Below are 22,480 nucleotides of genomic sequence, written 5' to 3'. Positions count from 1 at the left end.
ATGGGATTTCTTCTCTCAGCTTCACTTTTAAATTACCGTTTTTTTTTACATCTAATAGTCAGTCTCAGAAAAAAAAGGCTTCACATGCACTCCCCCTCTCTGCATGAGTTGGGACAGATTGCGTGTTAAAATCTGGTGACTTGGAGATAATTGCAATAACATGGCTCTGGGTCATTCACTGACAGTATCTGCATATCGTTAATTCTGGTCACGGAGGCACAGACCCCCCCCCCTCCCGTCCCCCTAGAGAGACTGATGTCTTTACAGAGAAGAGAAGCTTTTATCCTTTGATCTCCTTGATTGACAACCACAATGGATCAGATCACAAACTACAGCCTGTCTGTTGGAATATGTTGATATTAAACTTTAGGCAACACCTCCGCCAGCCTCCTACCGAGAGCTAGGAGCCACACATTTCGCCATGCAGACCGATGCGCGTGGTGTGTGTATGTGTATATGTGTGTTTGTGTGTGTGTGTGTATGTATGAGTAATATGGAGGCTAGGCAGGAGGCAGAGTAATTAGTAATCATCTCACCGTATGTTACATGCAGGGCTGTATGTGCCTGCAGTGACAGCTCTAGAGTGATGCAATTGAAAAGAGCAGAGCGAAACAGTCAAGGAACGCTACTGGACTGCATAAACAGCTGCTATAGAAACATATTTACTTGAATGGAGTAATAAAAAAAACCCCCAGCTCACCCATGAGAAGAAGTGCACATGGAGCACATCAGAATTTCAAACACCCTCCACTGGTTTGGAAAAACCCAAAGAAACAAATTGAAAATTATACTTGTGATATGTAAAACCATGAAGATCCTTTCCTTTGCTCAATCCATTTGGGTGTTGCCCTTGTAGTGTCTGCGTTCTCTTTGTCTTTGAAAAATCCCTGAAGACGACTTAATGCCACAATGATGTTTTTAATCTCTATGCATACTAAATGAAGTCAGTATACACCTCACAGTCAAGCCTGTGCACAGGTCTTTTTGGCATAAAGGATTGTTTCATCACATTCTCTGTATTGTTAAATGTGATTTTACATATCAGAAGAATAATTTTCCATTTTTTTCTTCAAACCTTCAAGACAAATTGCTGAAGATTCAATACAAACAATATCAAGGCCTTTTTTTTTTTTTAGTTTTAGACATGGAAAAGCAAGTGTTATCCCTTGAGGTGTACGGAAGTTAGCAGAGATTTACCACTTTAACTTGCCTGACCTTTAAAATTCTGTTAGAGGTGCAATGATTGCAAATGTGGACAAATGAATAGAAATGTCAAGGATGGGGAGAAGGAGGGAGAACATTTTATAAAAATATGCAAGAACAAAAAAACAATAAAATATCATAAAAGAATGACAGTAAAAGCGATACAAACACACCTCTGGAGGAGTGAGAGAGCAACAAAGAAACCAACAGACTGACTGACTGACTGATTTACTGACAGAATAAGGGAGAAAGACAAAAAAAAAAAAAAAAGTTTAGCTTGTCAGCTTGTCAGAATGAGACACCCCGGGAGAGACTTATTTCTAAAAACGATCATCACTGTTCTCTGCTGATAACTGCTGCCAGAAATATGTCACGGCTCCTATCTGGAAGTCTGTCCAAAAACCAAAGCCTGTTTCAAACCTTAAACAATGACAAGAGTTCAAACTCCGAGGTGAGTCTATGTACTGTATACCTTCCGCACAGCGGCACTTGAGATAGCCGTAAAACTGCAGAGATTTACCTTTTTGTATATCTTGCTGTACTTCAGTGCCTCTCTAGGAGCCTTTCAACCTCGCTGTGTAAGAGACGGGGTTATGAAGGAGCAGCTTTATGAGAGACACAAACCCACACGGAGCCGTAGTTGTCACCCCGGCAGACTAGTTCATCAGTCTGAAGCGATGCACGTGTACACACACCGCTGATGCGAACGCTTGCACACACATACACACACACGCAGATGTTATTGTACACACAAATACACGCTCTTCCACTCCACTTTCACTGTTTTTACTTCCTGCAGTGAATAAAATTAGTAACTACAGTAAAGGTACATCAAATACACTGAAGTGTTTGTCGACTTGATGCTGTAGAATTGGAGAAATTTCTGGAAATGGCATAACTTTATCCTTTATCCAACACATGCGTCATGGTCCTCAGGTACTAAAATGTCAGAGGAAAAAATGTATATTTGCCGTCTTTTCACTGCTTGTTACCTGGAGTTTGTTTATATTGTTTGGCCAGTTTTCTTTGTGTGTGTGTGTGCGTGTGTGTGTGTGTGTGTGTGTGTGTGTGTGTGTCTATGTGTGTAAAAGGGTGTTATGTGCTTGCTTGATGAGTGCTACAACATGACACCCTGTTCCGACAGATCAATGTGAATTGGCTGCGATTCTGCGCATGCAGACATGTAAGGCTAACAGACGGACACTGAGCTAATTATAATCCAGTTCCCAGTGTGTTCGTGTGTGTGTGTGTGTGTGTGTGTGTGTGTGTGTGTGTATAGTGTTGCAGCCTTCAATTATTTATGTGTGTGTTCTCTCACACCTTGGGTTGTTCTGACAGGCAGCAGAGCTGTGTCAGAGAGGCATAAATAAGTCAACAACACGGCCTTATATCTGACACACACACTGGTATTTGCCACCGCGCTGTGCACCGTGTTCAACAGCGGCAAGGAGAATTTGCAAAGGAAATGAAAGCACAGTGGTGGACATGTACAGAAACAAGGCGGAGACTAATGTCGCTGCTTGTCTAACATCACTGGTTGTCAGTCTAAAACAGAAAAAAGTACAGTAGCAAAGAGTAACACACACACACACACACACACACACGCACGCACACCTGTGTGTGTTAGGGTTAGACCGGGCTCATATTAGCTTATGATGTTGACCAGTCAGTGTCATCCACCTCTGATATGACTGATGTGATGCAGTTTGATTACATTATTATTATATAACTAATTTAAAGATATTGAATATTGGTAGAAACTATTGTCTATCAGCAGCTTCAATTAAAAAAAATATCAGTATCAGCCTTCAAAAACCTGTATCACTCAAATCCTAAAGTACAGGCACCTATGTTTACATCTGTGTTTGTGTGTGTGTATGTGTGTATGTGTGTACGCACTGCAGCACATGCGTGTCCCCACATGTGTAGCAGTGGTGATGATGGATGGTGGGTCAGCATGGGAGACTATGTGATCCATGAGCGCTGTGAGTCCGTCACCGCGCTGGCAGGCCGGGCCGGAGGATGATTAATAGGCTACACCTCCTTCTTCTGGGCATTTGTCATGAAGTTTCGATGTATGCGTTTTTCCCATTACATACCGCTTCCATGTTGGCGATAAGGGAGATTGGTGCGAATGGTGTGTAAAACGGTTCAACAGGCATCTGAGTCAGAGAAATCAATTTGGAGTTGTTAAAACACTTAGGGCCTGAAAAGCGGAGGTATGCAATGCATTGCTTCAATCATCTCGGCTAACAGGACCAAGGCATCCAGGCTTTAATTGGACCTTTACCATTGTTAAACTCTGCTCATTCACTCTGAGTGAGGTAATTGACTCTTTAACACCAGCTGCTAACAAGGTAAGCCTGGCTGGGCTGGACCATCTCTAATCCGTTGAGCTTGTTGCTCTCTGGTTAGAGGAGGGAGAAGAGAGAAGAGAGAATTACTAGATTTGCCATTAGTAAATCCATGTAGGGTTTACACAAGCGGCCAATCCCAAATCCAACTAATGCACGCTAGATTCTCTCTTTTCCCTCCCTCTGGGATTACAGAGACCAGTCTACCTCTGACAGCAGCGCTATGTGTGTGTGTAAAAGTAAAGTAAAAGTAAAGTAAAAGTTTATTTAGTATAGCACCTTTCACAGAGCAAGGTCACAAAGTGCTTCACAAGGGTAAAATTGTTAAAAATAAAAATAAGACCATAAATACAGTAAAAATAAACGAACAATAAAACATAACACACAAAATACAAACACTAGACAGCACGAGGCGAGACAAAGGCCAGTTTGAATAAATGAGTCTTCAGCTGATTATTAAAGGCATCAACAGAGACCTCAGATCGTGTGTCTATAGGAAGAGCGTTCCACAGTGTTCACAGGCACGATCACCTTTTGTTTGTCTTAGAGGACCTAAGTGACCTACTGGTGATATAAGGATGGAGCAGGTCAGAAATGTACACAGGTGCCTGACCATGCAGGGCTCTATATGTGAAAACAAGAACCTTAAAATGAATCCTGAACTTGATGGGAAGCCAATGTAATGAAACTAAGATGGGTGTGATGTGAGTCATCCTGCTGGACCTGGTCAACAGCCTTGCAGCAGCATTCTGGACCATTTCTAGACGGTCCAGAGACGACTTGCTGAGGCAGGTGAAAAGGGAATTGCAGTAGTCTAGCCGGGATGATATAAAAGCGTGAATGATCATCTCTAGCTCGGGTTGTGATACAACTGACCTGAGTTTGGCAATGTTTCTGAAATGGAAGAGGCATGTACGGGTCAATGATTTGATATGCTGATCAAAGTACATAGACTGATCAAATATAACACAGAGATTTCTAAGATTAAACTGTACAGCTGAAGAAAGGGACCCAATACACTGAGCAACCTTGGAAGCTATGCTATCTGAAGCAATGATAAGCATCTGCGTTCAGCTGTAAAATGTTGTTCGCCATCCAGTCCTTAATGGCAGTCAGACAATCGTGCAAAACAGTCAGTTTGTCAGTCTCATCAGGCTTAAAAGAGACATACAGCTGGATATCATCAGCGTAACAGTAATTTATTTTTCAAAGTGTCATGCACCAAAAGGTGCCCAGCCCGCATGGGCTTACAAGACACTACAAACATAACAAACAAGAGCAATAACATAGTGACAGCGAAAGAACAAATATAATACACCTCCATACATGTCAAACAATGTCAAACCAAATATGAACACAATCCTGCTCCTTAGACATTACAGCTATAAAACATAACTTAGGCACATCTGAGGCACAGACTGTGCCTTTAACACATCAAACATAAAGCGCCCTCCTACACTGTTGGTAGGCATTTAACACAAACTGGGCTAGGTGAAACACTTTGTCTGTAAACAGGTACTGAAGTCTACATTCATCAGACATTGAAAACAAATCAGGACATTCTGCAGACATTTTACAGAAAAGCCTATATCTAAGATTGTGATATAATGGACAATAGAACAAAAAGTGCATTTCATTTTCAACCTCTCCCAGATCACACAGGTGACATTTTCTATTCTCCTCTGGAATTGAGTGGAAGCGTCCGGTTTCTACTGCCAGAGGCAAGATACCACATCTCAGCTGGGCACAGACAGACCTCTGTGCTCTGGTCAGGTTAAGGGTGACATAGTGCTCTGGATGGTAAATACACTTAATCAGACTGTACGTTCTCAATTTTGGTTTACATAAAACTTCTTCTGACCATTTCTGTTTATAATTTTCAAATAATATTGTTTTAATTTGACTAACACTACAAGATCATTTATTTCTATATATATATTGGAGACCTGCCTTACCAAATATTATTGCAAGCTCCCTTGCCCAAGAATAATTATTTGAAAAATCCCAATAGAAAATTTGTTTGGTAAGTCTGTTATCGGGCATGTTGATTAATCTATTCCACTTCGCAACATGTCACCCTTATGCCGCACTTCACATGGCTCCCATCCCATGTCACCACATACTGCAAGTTTTGGGGCCATTTTTATGCACACCCAGAAAACAGCACATAGCTCTGTTCTGAACTGCGTCACATTTTGTTTGCTTACAATAACCCCAGACCCCTGCACCATAATCTAAAATAGGACAGACACAAGATTTATACAACTGTGTATAGGTTTTATAACCAAGATCCCATAGCTTAACCTACCTGCAGAGTCTGATAAGACTTTTATTCCTTCTTCAAAGGTAAGATGGTCATCTAGAGTAAGTCCTAAGTATTTGTAATGCTCAGTGTATGACAGAAGTGTTGAGCCAAAATTAAATTTATACTTAGTCTGTAACTCTCCCTTCTTCTTGAAATGCATAACCTGAGTTTTATCTTTGTTTATCTTCAATCTCCATTTACTACACCAACAGTACACAATATTCAACAAACTTTGAAGATAATTTTCAGTCTCTGCAAGGAGGACTATATCATCTGCGTATAAAAGAGTGCCAACCGTAAAATCACCCAATCTGACACCAATAGCTGCTTGCTTAATTTCTAGTACTAGATCGTTTATATAGATGGCAAACAACGTGGGAGAGAGCACGTCCCCCTGTTTTACACCAAATGGGGTTGGAAACCAACCTGTTCTATAGTCACTGACCTGCACACATGCAACTGGGGTTTGGTAAAGAACTTTTAAGGCGTTATAAAATTTACCATCTATACCAGATTTTAGTCATTTGAAACTGAGAAGATCATGGTTTATGCAGTCAAAAGCTTTCTGAAAATCTATGAAACAACTAAAAGTAGGCCTCCCTTCTTGTATTCTAGCATGAACTATAGTAGATAAAGAATATATGTGGTCAATACAAGCTCTATGCTTTCGAAAGCCATTTTGTTCGTCTACCAACAGACCGAATGTTTCCAAATAACAATACAGTCGCTCATTAAGAATACTAGAATAGAGTTCATAAACACAACTGAGAAGACTTATCCCCCTATAAAGGAACTCTAGGATCATTATTTTGGGACTTAGGGATTGGTTTTATTATAGATTTATGCCAAACAGAGGGAACCAAGCTGTACTCAAAGCAAATAGAGAGAAGATTACCTAAAATTTGAAATAAACAGGGTAGTTTCAATAGTTCATTGGGCAGGTTATCGATACCAGTTGCTTTTCTCAGTTTAAGTCCGCCAATTGCCCTTTTAACTTCCTCTTCAGTCATACTAGCATTTAAGTACTGATTGAAGGAATAAGAATCCTGCTGCATATTAACCTCCATAATATTTTTAAGATCAACTATCCTTGCAAGAAAACAATTATCCCACTCAGCTGGACAGTTACTTCCAGAAAATAAAAAAACAAAATCTGTTTCCCATTTTTTCAGAACACAATCAATAGCAAAGACAGAGGATCCATTTTCCAACACCAGTTCCATTGGGATGTTTTTAACTCTTTTTGGGCCCAAATTATTTATCATATTCCAAAACAACTGGGGGTTATTGGTTTGCAGATGCTCTATTGTTAATGCTTGCCCCCTCTCATATTTTCTTTTGCAAGCCCGCTTTTTTCTGTCAAAATTCTGTTGTCTATTCTTAAATTCAACTGTTGCTTCCTCATATCCTTACCATCACACTTTAGAAATCTTTTCTCAGCCATCCTCATTTTCTCCCACATGTACGTATATGTGCATTTGTGAAAATCGCAAACTGGAATCGATGTCGGTGGAATGGCTGACACAGTCGGGGGGCTTTACTATGATAACAGCTGTCATCCTATACATCTCAATAAGCCCCAGAGTCACATAGATCTATAACAGCCGCAGGGGGAGAGAGAGAGAGAGAGAGAGAGAGAGAGAGAGAGAGGTCTAGGATAACGGAGCGAGTGAGAGACAGACAGACAAATAGACAGTGTCTTTTATGGGGCTTAGCAGTGCAGTAAATGGGGGAGGGGGAGTGGAGGTGTGGTCAGACAGCGGTGACGGCTCTCTGAACAGACAACACAGCCACAGCAAGGAACTCTGTCCGATAGTTTATGTTGGCACTGCAGAGATTAGACTGGTATAAATATGTCAGCTTGATTGTGTCAGGTCCTGTAAAGCTGTCTGTCATCCATACTGCTGCTTTAAAAGACTCATAAAACCTCATTGTTCTGATCATTTCTTTCACTCTAGACAGTTGTTCTCTCTTTATGTCTTCCTTTCCTTTGACTGAATAATTACAAGGGCCTAGAAGGGTCTACAACTTAAAGAGGAGCCATAATTGTTTCCTTACTCCTCTTGCAAAACAAAATAAGTGGTGAATGTTCCTCAAAATTACTTCCCCAAAATATGACATTTTAAAAATGCTCAGGAAGTAAATGTAAAATAAAAAATCATAGTGTATCCCCAGCAAACATTGGTATTTTTTTGTTGTTGTCTTAATGCACTTTCAATAGTTTACAAGCAATTACACTTTGCCCTTGCTTGCACAAACCCATATTTACAGTGAACATACTCAGCCAGGGGAAAGGTGAAAGCAATCCAACACCACAGTGATTCATATAGTTTCCACCCTCTAGCTTTCAAAATGAATGCATGCAGTGCATTCCATGCCATTGTATGTGTATGTGTGAGATAGAAAAAAAAGCTGTTGCAGCATGACTGTGCACTCTCATGTCTGTCTATCTGTCTGTGTGCCCATATGACTGTGGTTTAGATGTGTGTTTTTCAGTGGAATTGTGCATGCATGTGTGTGGGTGTATGTTTGTGTTAATCCCCCCCTCCCCCTCCAGTGGGCAGAGGTCATGGGGTCAGATAGTGGACAAGCACCCTGAGCCCACCCGCTCATCCAACTCACCAACAAGACTCTAAACCCTTGAAAGCAACCCAGAGATGGATTGAGAGATTAAGAAATCTCATCTCCAAACAGCTTCCACACATTTCAAAATGCCCTTAGTATTAGAGAGCAAACTACAAATATGACCCTACAAAGCCCCGGGCATTTACTGTAAAAAACTGCAGCCAAAACACATATGTTGTTGTGCTAGATGGGAGATTCACTTTAAAACAGAGTCCACATGTGTTATTTTGAAGCTGAATAAGTGAGGTTGTTTATTCACTGATTCATTGTCAGGGAAGAGGAGACCAACCTTTAGGGAAAGAGTACTGATGATGATTTTATGGAGATATTGTCCGCTTTTGTGATTAATAACTGATAACACTCCAATGAAACAGAACTCATTTGGGTGTAAAAGTTTCAGCATTATATCGTCAGTCTCATTCACTGTCACTAGAGCCATACCAGGTGGCATCTTATGATGGGATCACAGTTTACAGCCTCAGTTCTCTGTTTTTGAGCTTTTGGAAAAAGCTTGTTCCTGTTTTAAGTATGGATTCAACTGTCTAAAATCACTGGAATAGAGGATGTGAATTCTGTTTTAAGGTGGATTTTCACTTCCATAAGTACTGCAAAAGCCGTGTGGAAGGAGTGAAAGGACGGTTACGTGAACGCTGTGTTGTACTGCATTTCTAGAATTAATAGTAACAGTGTATTAAAATAGCAGTCAGATGAGGACACAGCTCCGACTAAAGCTCTCTGGCCTCAGGCTGTTCCAAACATCAACTTGGCACTACATGGAACTGGGATTTAAAATCACAAGTAACCGGCTCTTTACCTCTCAGAAATCCTTCGGAAAGGCGGCTGAATGTGGAGCAAGTGGATTTAGTGGATTCAGCGATTTAGCGCACGCTGCTGATGGCGGTGATGGAGCCGTGGTCTTCACGGTCTTGCTCTTTACTGTGGAGATCTATGAAGGTTTCACTGGCCTCCTGCTCACTCTGCACTTTCCCCTGACTCCAAATGTCAGAGAAGAAACACTGTAATGCGCTCTCAAGCGTTCCTGCCCCGACATCGACAAAAGTCCGACTTAGTCCACTCCTGATTCCTGAGTGGGATCCTGTTTCATGTAGTGTACCGGTGTGTGTAATCAAATGTTGCTGTAGGAGAGAGAACGACAGGCAATTTGAGAATGATTAAAAGCCACTAAATCACCCTGTCACTGTACTCTGTGTGTGTGTGTGTGTGTGTGTGTGTGTGTGTGTTCTTTGTCAATGTGTATCTGCGCGTATGTGTGTGTGCGTGTTTCTTTGTGCACTTTTTTTCCCCAGCAATGTTGTTTTTCATCAGAGCAACACTCCAAACAACTCGCTTGGACGAGCAGCCATAACTCATAGGAAGCGGGCGCCAGACGGAGGACATGATTTCCTGTCCAAATTAATAGGATAGATTGGACACCATAGTTGGCATCACACAAGAAAACACAAGCTTACACGAGCACTCAAAAGCTCACGACAAGTATCGGCTGTCTCCCTCTCTCTCGCTCTTTCTTTGCATACAGATTTTCTTTCTTTCTCTACCCCTCTCTCTCTCCACCCTCCCTCCCTCCTCTCTTCCCTCTGCCTCTCGCTGAGAAACCAAACACACACAGCACTTTCCGTCACACAAATGTGTGAAATACAGAGAGACAGACGGTCCTAACTCTGCGGTGCGCCATGGCCGTGCTGCAGGTGGGTGACTTTGCAGTAGCCTGGTTGGGACATAGTCACAATGTTACTCAGCTCCCTGGGGTGGGGTGATGTGGGGGGTGGGTTATGTGTGTGTGTGTGTGTGTGTGTGTGTGTGTGTGTGTGTGTGTGGGATGGGGGTCCCTGCACCTGCTGCTGCATGGAGACACACTGCACCAGCCCCACAGCCACTGAGTGTCCCTGTATGGCTCTGCCTCCCCCCTGTGCCTCCACTATCCCTCCCCATGTGGCTCCCCCCTGTGAAACACTGATAGGGGTTATGTTCCCAGGCTGCTTGCTCAGAGGACTGAAACTAATGGACAAAAGGTGCAGTACACTGAAAAGCTACGGAGATACAGAGCAATGACTGAGCCAGTCCGAGGTAAAGAACGCTGATTAGAATGTGCGTGGCTCATCATTTCATTTCACCTGAGCAAAATGTGATGAGAGTTGGTGGATGTATTGTGAAATTAATAAGGTACGGTATAATGTGACCTTTTTAAGAAAAAAAAAAGAAAAGAAAAGGTCGTTTGAGAAAGTGGCCGTTTCCATCTCACTAGCAGCAACTCTGCCTCTGCTCTCTGACATGACCATCACAAATATTACCCTGCACTGCCCCCTGCTGGCAGGTACAGCCAAGCTTTTTTTTGTTTTCTCAATTGGTCATTTCCACAAACTAAAAGGGAATTATAGAATATTGCACATCCATATATCTATATAAAACCAGACATCACAAAACATGTCCTGTCTCACACACAGGCCAGGTCATATGGCGTTCTGCAGTCTGCACTTCTAGGTTGGAGATGCTGCTTAAAAGTGACTTTGCTTTCACCTTGAAACCTATCAGGCACTTTCAGTCTTCAGACTCCTCTCCATGTCTCACTTTAAACATGTCTTCCCCCTGTCCACACAGCAGCGGCCAGACACATTCCCACCCCTCCCCAGCATGACTCACCATGCACTGCTTACACACACACACACACACACACACACACACACACACAAGGAGAGATAGAGACACACACACACACACACACACACACACATGCACACACTCACTGGTTCTGAAAGGTGACATTCACCAGGCTTTCCGCCAAAAACGCCAGGCAAGCCAGGGTGGTCACAGCCGACCGCACAAGGGCGCAATTAACTTTGGGAGCCTCCCGACAGCTCTGTGTGTGTGTGTGTGTGTGTGAGTGTAAAGAAGTGTTTATGTGTGTGTGTGTAGAGAGAGAAGTGTATTGCTGCTGTCAGATTAAAACCTCACATATCGAGCTATCTCTCCGGGAATTAATGAAAACAGCCTCGTTTTATCAGATTGATGGACAGACAGCTGATGGGTTTTGAATGGGTTTCATGGGGACCTTAGGCCATGAAACTTATGATGCACATCAAGATCCATATAAACTTCCACTTTAAGAAAATAAAAAAATAAAAGCTGGAGTCACTCTATGAGGTTTTCCTTTTTTCTAGTGTCAGTGTGTGTGTGTGTGTGTGTGTGTGTGTGTGTGTGTGTGTGTGTGCATGTCTATCTTTTCTGTGCATGAGTTTGTGTGTGTGTGTGTGTGAGGGAGAGGTAGAGAGAGAGAGCCAGGTCTGCTGTCGTCTGCTCTGATAGGCAGGTGTCCCTTCCAATGACACAGGTCTCTCTGAGGCTCAGAGCTGACAGGAGGAGCCCAGACTTCATTAGCAGATCAATTAACATTTCCCAGACAACATCTGGAGGACGCGCCGGCCACCCGGCTGCTATTACAAAGTCCTTAACTTCCACTCTCCTCATCATAACATCCCAAACTATGCAAAAACTGTAGTTAATGACTCCATCATACATTTGTACTAAATGTTAAGCTGCATTAAGTTGTGTAATTGAATAGTGTCTGGCAACGTGTCCAAGAGCAACTGAAAACTGTCAAAAATGTCAGGGTCGGACTATAGAGATAGTTTATATTAATCACCAGTCTCTTTGATTGATTTGTCCATTATTCTCTATCTTCCCCTCGCTTTAAGTCTAGACCTCATCGTCAGCTTTATCTTGGTTTCTTATGGCCTCTCCTCTAAATTCTATCTGTCTCTCATGGCCCTCTCTCCCCATTGCTTTGAAACTCATCTTTACAAGATCGATCTGAGCCAAACAGAGAGCAACAGCATTACTATTGCCACTCAGTGAGGTGCCGCGGGCAGAGAGGCATTTGCAAAATTGTGGGCACACACACACAAACACACACAATGTGTTGACATTGATACATTCACATGGGATCACAGAAATACGAGGGAAGAAATGAGAAAAACAACTCTATTCATTCTCAGTTGACCTAGCCACAGCCCAAGGCTGCCTGCTCACATCACAATGGATGTTTTCTCCAGCAACTCAGTTGACAGGTGGTGTTGTCTTTTATGTGACGTCCTGATGGAGTTTTTTTGGGTGTTTTTTTTTACAATCAAGAAAAAAATGCATCGTAAGCATGGGGTGGGCTGGGGGGAGAGGGGGGTTGTGTGGTTGGTGGGAGAGCACAGAGTTGGGAGAGACATTGGCAGAGTTACAAAAGACTGAAAAGGGAATTGGGCAAGTTTGGGCAGAGTACAGCTGGCTCTGGTCAAAGGCTGGCTGCTGTTTGAAATGAAGATGGCACCAAAAGTAGACTTGGTACACATACACAGGCTGCATAAACAACTTGTACATACTTAGCCACCCAACAAGGCAGGGAAATCACAAAGTAAGGCCCCACATGTAGAGTCCTTCAGCTACAGGGTGTGTGTTTGAAGGCCCCTGAATGTCTTTCTCTACATCTATCTGCCTATAACTGGACTATGTTTTATTTTTCAATTTCTCCAAATCCCTTTCAGTCTGTATTTCTCTTTGTATTCCTCTGACCCTCTTTGTCTTCTTCACTGAATAAACAAACCAGAGCTCATGTTTGCCCATAATGCAAACACACACACACACACGCAGACAGACACATGGAAACACATCGTCTGTCACTGCTATCAACCAGCATGGACATATTGATGCACATGCACACACACACATGCATACACACAATATGTTTTTCTCACGTAACAAAGCAGAATTCTGCCTCTCAGATGAGTTGCTTGATGGCAATCGAACATGAGAGGAATCTATCACGACTTCCCTCAGGATATCAGAGGAAAAGACTGCTGGGCAGGCGAAGTCAATATCTGCGCTCTCCCTCTGTTCCTGGTTCTTTGCTCCTTTCTCTGTTAACCTAGAAGCCTTGTTCCTGCCCAGTGAGCATTCAGAGAAACACAGGAACCTGTGTTTTTGATCCACAAACACATAATCTTCCCTGCATTAATCCTCCATAGACTGTATGGTGTAATGTTGAAACAAGCCCAGATCACACAGGAGATAAAACAAAGGAGATATTAACAAATATTGGGAACAGAGTGCCTCAAAAACCTCAATGCATATTATTTCCATTCATCTATACAAAAACCCAAAATGAAGCATTTGCAGCATTGAGATCCAAGGAGTCTCTAATACAAATAGATACTACCTACGCCAAAAAACAATGACATAGTGATCAGTTTGTAATTTAAAAACTGAAAATAACTAAAATGGTTTCATGTTTCCTTACATGAAGGAAGATGTTTCCTTTATTATTCCAAACCCCTGGAGACTACCTCAGTTAATGGCAAAATCTGTACTTGAGCACCAAACAATATAATAATTTCACACATAGGCAGTTCTGCCAATTTGAATTCATTCATATATAATACACCCACAGCACAAGTGTGAGAGTTGTTTTAGTGGTTATATAATGGTGACTATTTGAGGCTTTAGCTGAACAGGTGAGCAGTGGTTTATGTATTATATCTTAAATGTTTTCTCAGGTACAACTGGAGACCAGAATTTTTTTTTTCTATTTTCCAGCTTCATCACATCTCTTTTTTTATAACCTGCCAACTAAATCACTCCCTCTGCTATAGCTGATTATAAATCTCCCCACTTTAGTCTGATTAGTCTGATCTAGTTGATTATATTCAGCTTCAGTGGACGTCCAAAAGAGGAGAGAAGTGCTTTAAATAGATTTTTATTTACTTCAAATTGATGTATAAAAACTCTAAGAAAGCTGAAAACTGGCTTCCTATTTAGCATGTCCTTTTTCATTTTGGTGATGATTTAGAGTTTTTCAACTAATTTAAGTCTCAAGAATCTCATTGCGCCGCTCCCCCGGTATATTTGGTTTTCTGTGGGAACTTGAGACGGGGTCAAAGTGGGCCATGGCAACGAGTAGTTAGTGGAAGTATGAGCCTTGATTAAGAGGCCAAACTGGACTATACTTCCTTTCTTCTCCATTGAGACTTGGACTTTAATTGCACTTGTTTTTGCCCTCATTGTGCTGTAAGAAGCTTGGTCTATTTTTCTCTTTCATAACATTAAAGCTTGTATTTCCTTGTCTGCCTACCTTTTTACAGACCTTAATGACTGAACTTAATGACTTAATCCCCCTCTTTTCCACTCATATTTCGTTTCCTCCACTTGAAGAGGTGTTCATTAATTAAAATCTAGTAGAACAAAGGATTCAGACTATAACACACCTCAGAGACAAAATTGTGCCTCCCTTATTTGAGGATAGAGTCCATAGGTAGGTTTATGGTGGTTTATGGAAATGTAGGTATTTGGTGATGGTTATACGTCACTAAAACACACGCTGTGTGCTTGTTATTGAAAGAATATAAATTGTTGGGCCTTAAAAGCATTGATAGTGCTACCAATTAATGTTTTAGGCTATTATTATTCTAACACCAAAATCAGAATTCTCACAATACTAGGCGGAAATTTTGTCTTATAAATAAAAATTCCATAATATTTTTATTGTTTGTAGCTGGACTTGGCCAAGCAACACCAGGGAAGGGCAACCAATACTGAACTGGCCAAGGAGGGCAGAGAGTCTGCATGTTGTCATTCCAGCTAAAGTCTACATCAGCTGATTTCACTGATTAGTTCCTGCACTCTGGTTGAAGGTGTGCTGATCCATTAATCAGCTGGTGTAGACTTTGGTTTGATTTATTTGCTTTTGTTTGTGAAGCAATCTGTGTTAAAGTTCTATAGTAATAATAATAATAATAATGTCAAAATATTATTTACAGACTGTATTTACAGACAATTTTATTTTTTAGGTCACACAAAGGTGGAATTGTTGCAGAGACATTTGCAAGGTCAATTCAATTCAATTCTCAGTTAAATCAACAAGTGATAAAGTCTGGGCGTGACACCCCTTATAAATGCTTCAGTTACCACCAACTCTCTGAAGACGCTAATAATTTCACTCTAACTGCGTGTGGCAATTAGCGCCGACCTTTGTGAATTGGACTGTTTTTGCAATGAGGCTCATTTGCATAGAAAGGGGGCAATTTTGCGCCAAATGTATGCATATTACCTAATTTAAATACGTGCAAATAGCACAGGAGCACCGAGACGCTATTTGTGTGGCAGCGCAGTTAGCGGGGCATTTCACCCTTTGCGAGTGCTTTGTGAATTACACGGTTTCTTTTTGTCTTATTTGCACAGGTTTAGCGTCAGCAAAAGCCGCGCAATCCTTTTGTGAATTCGCCCCTCAGTTTGGTAGACCAGCTAAGACCAGTATAAAAGTGCCCAAAATATAAACTAAGCTGGCCACCTGCTAAACCAGCTTGGCTGGTCTAGGGTGTTGTTTTCAGCAGGGTTGTTTCTGTTCTGGGACAGAGCTATAGGACTTTTTTTAAACTATAAACTATAAACTATAAACTAGCCCTATTAGACTTTTTTCTGATTTCAAATGTATCAACGTAAGAGTAAATGTCTTTCCATGTGCAAGATTGTAGTTCACATTAGCCAATACTCACACAAGTCGACGGAAAGTAAATGCAGTAAATTGCACCTTCTCTGTGTGTTTCTGTTTTAAAAAGCAGAGCTGTTAGACTAGAGAAATAGAACCATATTCCATGCACTTTGTGAATTAATGTCAACTCTATGCTCTCCTCTGTATTTTTTAGCGTTTGTTCAAGTAGCTCTGTAGGTGTGTCTAACTCTAACTAAACAGGTTGATGTAAGAACGAATATCATGTGACTGAGGCTGAGTCATCTGATGTCACCTCTCACCTCCTTGGTCAGCTCTTAGTTATCAGGAGTTAGTTAATTAACAATTTGCACATATGAAACTTTAGGTTACCAGGGTAACCCCGGTTCTCTGATAACCGAGTGAGGTATCTCACTATGGGAAGTGTCCCAGCGTCCCACCTCATGGGAAGGGCCCATGAGGTGGCCATACTCCTGGTGGAGTGAGCCCGTAGGCTCTCTGGGGGCTGCAGTCCACGACTCTCATAAGCCAGAATTATAGCCTCTACCACCCAGTGTGACAGGTGCTGGCGAGTCAGAGCCCTCCCTCTGTGAGAGGGGGCCCAGGATACAAAGAGCTGGTTACTCTTTCTAAGTCCCTTAGTCCTGTCCACATAGATGCATAAAGCTCTCACAGGACAGAGTGAATTAAGCTGCTTCTCACTCTCCTCCGCAAAAGGCGGTGGGTGAAAAGCAAACAGCACCAGCATGGGGCAGCTGTAGGCAGAATCGCTAACCTTAGGCATGAAAGCCGGGTTAGGGCGCAGCATTACCTTCCATAGTCCGGGGAGAACTGCAAGCAGGATGCGTGCACAGATAGCGCATGTAATTCACTTATCCGTTTGGCTGACGTCAGAGCCAGCAACAGGATAGATTTTAAAGAAAGCAACTTTAAATCAGCACAATCCAAGAGCTCGAAAGGCAACCCTGAGAGCGCCTCCAAAACAGTTGGCAAGTTCCATGACGGAACTAAAGGTTTGCGTGTGGGCCGCAGCCGGCGGGCTCCCTTCATAAACCTTTTTATCAGAGAATGCTGTCCAACCGGCGCTTTCCCAAAACCCACATGGCAGGCTGAAATCGCGGCCAAATAGACCTTAATGGTGGAAAAAGCTTTACCATTGTCCAGTAAATCCTGCAGAAAGCATAATACATCCGGGACAGATCTCTGGAACGAAATGATGGCTCTAGCCTCACACCATCTCTCAAATACGTGCCACTTATTATCATATAATGATCGCGTAGATGGCGCCCTCGCGCTTTGAATAGTCTCAATCACCCTCAACGGGAGACCCGACTCAGATTTACCCTCTCACGTACCAAGCCCAGAGAGCCAGTCGTTCGGGGTGTGGGTGAAAAATCTGTCCGTGCACCTGTGACACCAAGTCTGCGCGTAACGGCAGCGGCCATGGCTGGCTGTGAAGGAGCTGCACCAGCTCCGCCATCCACAGTCTGCTGGGCCAATACGGGGCTATCAGAATCAAAGACAGCCGCTGCTCTCTCACTCTGATTAGTATCGGAGTGATGAGGCTGAGCGGGGGGAATGCGTACAGCAGCGCATTCGGCCATGGGTGAGCCAGTGCATCCGCTCCTAGCGGTGCGTCTCTGTTTCTTAACGAAAAGAACAGAGGACACTACGCGTTTTCGTGCGATGCGAAGAGATCTACGGACGCTCGGCCGAATCTCTCCCACACCAGGCGAAGCACTTCGGGGTTGAGCCTCCACTCGCCGTAGAGAGGATTTCCTCTGGAGAGTAAATCCGCCCCGCTGTTCAATACGCCGGGGACGTGCGCCGCGCGTAATGACAGCAGGCGCTCGCTGCTCCACAATATCAGACTCTGGGCCAGTCTGTGTAACTTTACGGAGCGCGTGCCTCCTTGCCGGTTTATAAGCCATGGCTGTCATGTTGTCCGTCCTGACCAACACATGACACTTTCCCAGGAGTGGCAGGAAATGTTTGAGCACCAGGAAAACAGCCAACAGCTCAAGGTAATTTATATGAGCATGACGGAACCTCGGGGGCCAGGTCCTGTTTACTGACCTCCCCTCGAATACTGCTCCCCACCCTAGTGAAGCATCCATTGTCACTGTTTTCCTCATAACTACCGTTCCCAAGGGGACACCGGTAGTGAACACTTCCGGGTCTCTCCAATGACGGAGAGCCAGGAGGCATCCCGGGGAAACCCCCACCATACGTCTGAGGTGACGTCGATATACCCAGCGAGGATACCCAGCGCTGGAAATCCCGCATTCTCAGCAGCCCCTGAGGAACGACAGAAATGGCTGACGCCATCAGCCCTGTCAGGCGGAGGCAGGCTCGTAGCGAGATAGAGTTTCCCCGGCGAAACAGAGCCAGGTGCTGGCGAAATTACTCCACCCGAACTTGTGACAGAAAAGCCCGAAAAGAAACAGAGTCTATTTCGAGGCCCAAATACTCTATACTCTGAGTGGGAGACAAAACGCTCTTTGCGTGATTGACACTGAAGCCCAAGCTGTAGAGCCTGCCTAACAGCACCTGAGTGTCTCTCTCTGCTTCCTCCCTGCTGGGAGCGCAGAGGATAAAGTCGTCCAGATATGCCAGCACTCTGAGGCCCGTGGCTCGCATCGGATTCAGAGCTGCTTATATTAGCTGATATTCGTAGGCTACGCCCTTGAAGGCGAACCTGAGATATTTTCTGTGTGCTGGATATATGCTTATGTGAAAATAAGCATCTTGCAGATCCACTGATGTGAACCAGTCACCTGGTCAAATCGAGCGGAACAGAACATTGTGTATGAGCATCCTGAATTTGTATTTCCGGAGGTGTGAATTGAGGAAACGTAAGTCCATAATTGGACGTAATGAACCTCCATTTTTCGGGACGAGGAAATACTGGGAGTAAAAACCCAGACTCCTCTCCTCCTCCGGCACAATTTGAATTGCCCCTCGGCTTAAGAGAGAAGAAACGAGCCTGGCTGCGTCAGCGGCTTCTTTATTGAAAAACCATGTAAAGTGCTTGGTGTGAGCACTACATGACACTTTCCCACTTCCCTCTGAACTGTCCCCGCAGGGTGTTGAGGGGGGGTATGTGAACTGGGTAGCACTGGGGGAACATGTGCTTTTCCCTGTCTGTGAACGGGGTGAACATAACGGGCCGTTACACAGGACACTGGTCCTCTGGATCCTCTCTTCTCCGTCTCTTGGGGGGAAGAGGAAACTGCCAGTCTGTCCTGGGAGGCTCAGAGCAGGGATCTCATGCTGACTGCTGAGCCTCTGTCTCCACTAACCACAGCTCCTAAGTCCACCGCCTCTTCTTCCCGTCCGGCGGGCGGGATGGGCGGTTCGACCCGGTGGCGGGAGCAGCGGCGGCAGCAGCAAAGGACTTTTTGCCCCATTGTTTTTGGCCCTGGGCTCCACGTTGGTGAGACGCTGGCTGCTCAGGTGCCTGGGGTGTGGGTCCCTTAAAGCTCCTGCTGCGCCCTCTCGCTGCCATAGCCGCAAAATCCGGGCAGGTTGGTGGTGGCTAGGGATGTAACAGTATGAAATTTCACAGTACGGTACGGTATCTACCAAAATACCACGGTACACGGTATTTCACGGTATTAATTTTTTTCCCCCTTTTAATTAAACGTACTATGGCCCATCGGAAAAACAAACAAACAAGTATTTTGCTTTGAAGAAAAATATTGCTTTATTGAACTGAAACGTGTGTGCGTGCCTGTGCGTGTGTGTCTGTGTGTATTTAACTGAAACTCTCATGCATTAGCATTGTAACATTTACATAAAAATATTTAACGCAAGGGTCCTCCTTAGTGAGATAACGTTAATGTTCTAGCGCCCTGCAGTGCAACATCGGATAGTTTATTTTGCATTTAAGATGGAAAATACACACAACAATCTTGTAATCTAGTGCAGTTTAATAATGTATATTAAATTGCAAAGTCCACTGTTGCAATTCAATATTGCTAGCAACTTGAAGTGTGATGTTTCATTTTTTCCCCTGGCTGTCACGAGCGGAGCTGTGGATAGGTAACCCTCCACTGTAGTGGCGTGCAGCGCTGTGCATATGCGCATTGCGCAACATAAATTTATACCGTGGGCACGGTATTACAGGGAAAGGCTTACGGTTCAGAACCGTGGTTGCTTGATACCGCGGTATACCTTAAAACGGTATACCGTTACATCCCTAGTGGTGGCGGGCGAGGTGTCGACTTGCGGGGAAGGCAGAGGTCGAAGGCCTCCCCCTGCTTCTTCCTCAGGTCACTAGTCTGTTGCATTGCAGTAACAGCTTCTCCAAATAAGCCCCTAGCCCATGACGGGTTGAACGGGGAGTCCACTATGACCTGTTTATCCTGGTCCGGCAGGCTGGAGAGGTTCAGCCACAGCGATCTCTCCCCAGCCACAGCCAGGCCCATGACGTGGCCACAGCCCTGAACCGCACCTCTGGACATACGGAGGATGAGGTCAGTGACGACACATATCTCCTCCCAGATAGTCGGACTCGGGGATCCCTTATCTAAAAGGTGACCCATGTCCTGAAAAAGCTCAGCCTGGTACGCTGTCAGCAGGGTGATCACGCTTAGGTTTTTCACCGACTGGGCTGCTGATTTGTACACTTTTTGGTACATGGAGGCGGTGAAGCGCTCCATCTTGCCCGGGAGGGCGGGACCCGCCGTGGCGAGGGTGGACCGGTGGCTGGGATGGAGGTGATAAGCCACCGACTGCTCCACTACCAGGGGGTCTGCGAGCCCCAGCACCTCGCTGTTGGCGACATCCAGGCCAGAGTAGCCCTTGACGGGAACTCTGTGATGAAATGGTTTGTCCCAGTATACCGCTTCATCTCCTTCATGCATGCTGGGACGGCGGGCATAAGTTGTTTCGCGGAGATCTGACGAGAAGGCAGGATTTTACCATCGTATAAATCCCTCTCCTCCCCCTTGTCATCCAGTGATGCGGGCCAGTCGATAGCCAGCCTGGTCGCTGCCCGCTTACACACCTCGTGTAGGTCGACTTCATGGGGGGCAGGGGAAGGCTGCGCCTCCCCACCGACAGAGCTGCCAGGCCACGACGTCTGAGCGGGGGGAAGGATGGCGTCTTCATCATCCTCCTCATTCTCGTCGCTGAGGAGATCCAGGTTAACATCATCCTCATCCTCCTCTCCGCAGCCGCGCTCGTCCTCTGAGCCGAGGAGTTGGTCGAACAGCGGGGGAAACTCTGCATCGGGGTCATCCACCATATCAGCCCAGCTAGTGCTAGCCATAGCAGCTAGCAGCAGTGAAAAACGCACGGCTAACTAAAAACCTTGACGGCTAGCAGCAGTGGTGGAACTAAAAAACCTTGACGGCTAGCTAGTTCTGAGAGCAGTATAAACAGGTAGAAGTCCGCTACAACGCGATGACCCCACCTGAATAAAAGAACTTTTCGTAGCAAAAAGTCAGTCCAATGCAAATCCTGACACCAGATATCCACGCTCGGTGACTACCTTGGCGGCTGCGTCGGAGAGCAGTTAAATGAAAAAATCCGGACCGTCAGGACAGCTGAGGAGCTCGTATGATCTTCACGGTGGAAGAAAGCGAGAATAACGGGTGCAGCGCCGCGGGTGCTTATAAAGGGGGACGGGCTGGCCCGTGCATCTCAAGATGATTGGTCTGTCTCACGACAGACGTGGTGTTATTGGAGCTTCCATGATTGGTCACGCCAGAAAGCGCTTCTGGCTTCGGTTTGAAAGAGAACTAGTAACTAAACTACTCTGAAATTCACTTCTAAGAAAAAGGGTGAATGGATGCTTTGTATAATTATGTATAATAATGTTGTCAGTGATGTTTGATGGAGAAGTTATGTGCGTAGTAGAGTAGTTCAAATGTGCCACATTTACAACAGAGATAGTCTTTGTGGCCTTAACATTTGACCCAGAGCAAACGCCACGTGGAAATGGGAATGCAGTATTTACAGGACTATTAGGGTGGGTTTTAAGGTGCAGCCTGTAGGTCTGGATAAACTATGACCCTCTGTGATCATGAGGCAGACACACACCTATAAAAACAAAAATTTACCATTTTTTTATACCATTTTTTAACTGATTTTGTTTTTCCTTCAGCTTGTTTTTTTTCTGATGCCACTCAAATAAGAAAACAGTGTGCAGTATTAATCTCAGTTGAGTGTTAATCTCAATGGATTGTGAATCTATGCGGTGGGGGATAGTTATCTGTGTGTCTTTTCTTTTGACACTCTTCATCACTTCATCAAATCATAGTCTAAGCAAGAAAGCATCAAACACCTGGGATCCATTAAGACCAACCCAAGCCAATAGACCATCAACCCAATTTGAGAGCAAGTTTGTGAAAAGAAAGGATAGCCAGTCATTTACAAAGGAGAACTACAGTAGTCAGAGGCTGACATGTTGGTTTCTACACATTTCACAAGAAACCCCTTTCTTTCCCCTTTTTCAAGTTAACATGAATACGAATACAGAGC

At 44.2% G+C, this 22,480-nt stretch overlaps 1 pseudogene; it reads right to left on the bottom strand.

Annotated features, from left to right (window-relative positions):
- Positions 1 to 9,365: 9,365 nt before the first annotated feature.
- Positions 9,366 to 18,319, bottom strand: LOC139928498 (uncharacterized; annotated as a pseudogene).
- Positions 18,320 to 22,480: the final 4,161 nt, after the last annotated feature.

Source organism: Centroberyx gerrardi, chromosome 14, assembly GCF_048128805.1.
Source record: "Centroberyx gerrardi isolate f3 chromosome 14, fCenGer3.hap1.cur.20231027, whole genome shotgun sequence".
Lineage (NCBI taxonomy): Eukaryota > Metazoa > Chordata > Actinopteri > Beryciformes > Berycidae > Centroberyx > Centroberyx gerrardi.
This window is presented reverse-complemented; position numbering and strand designations above follow the sequence as displayed.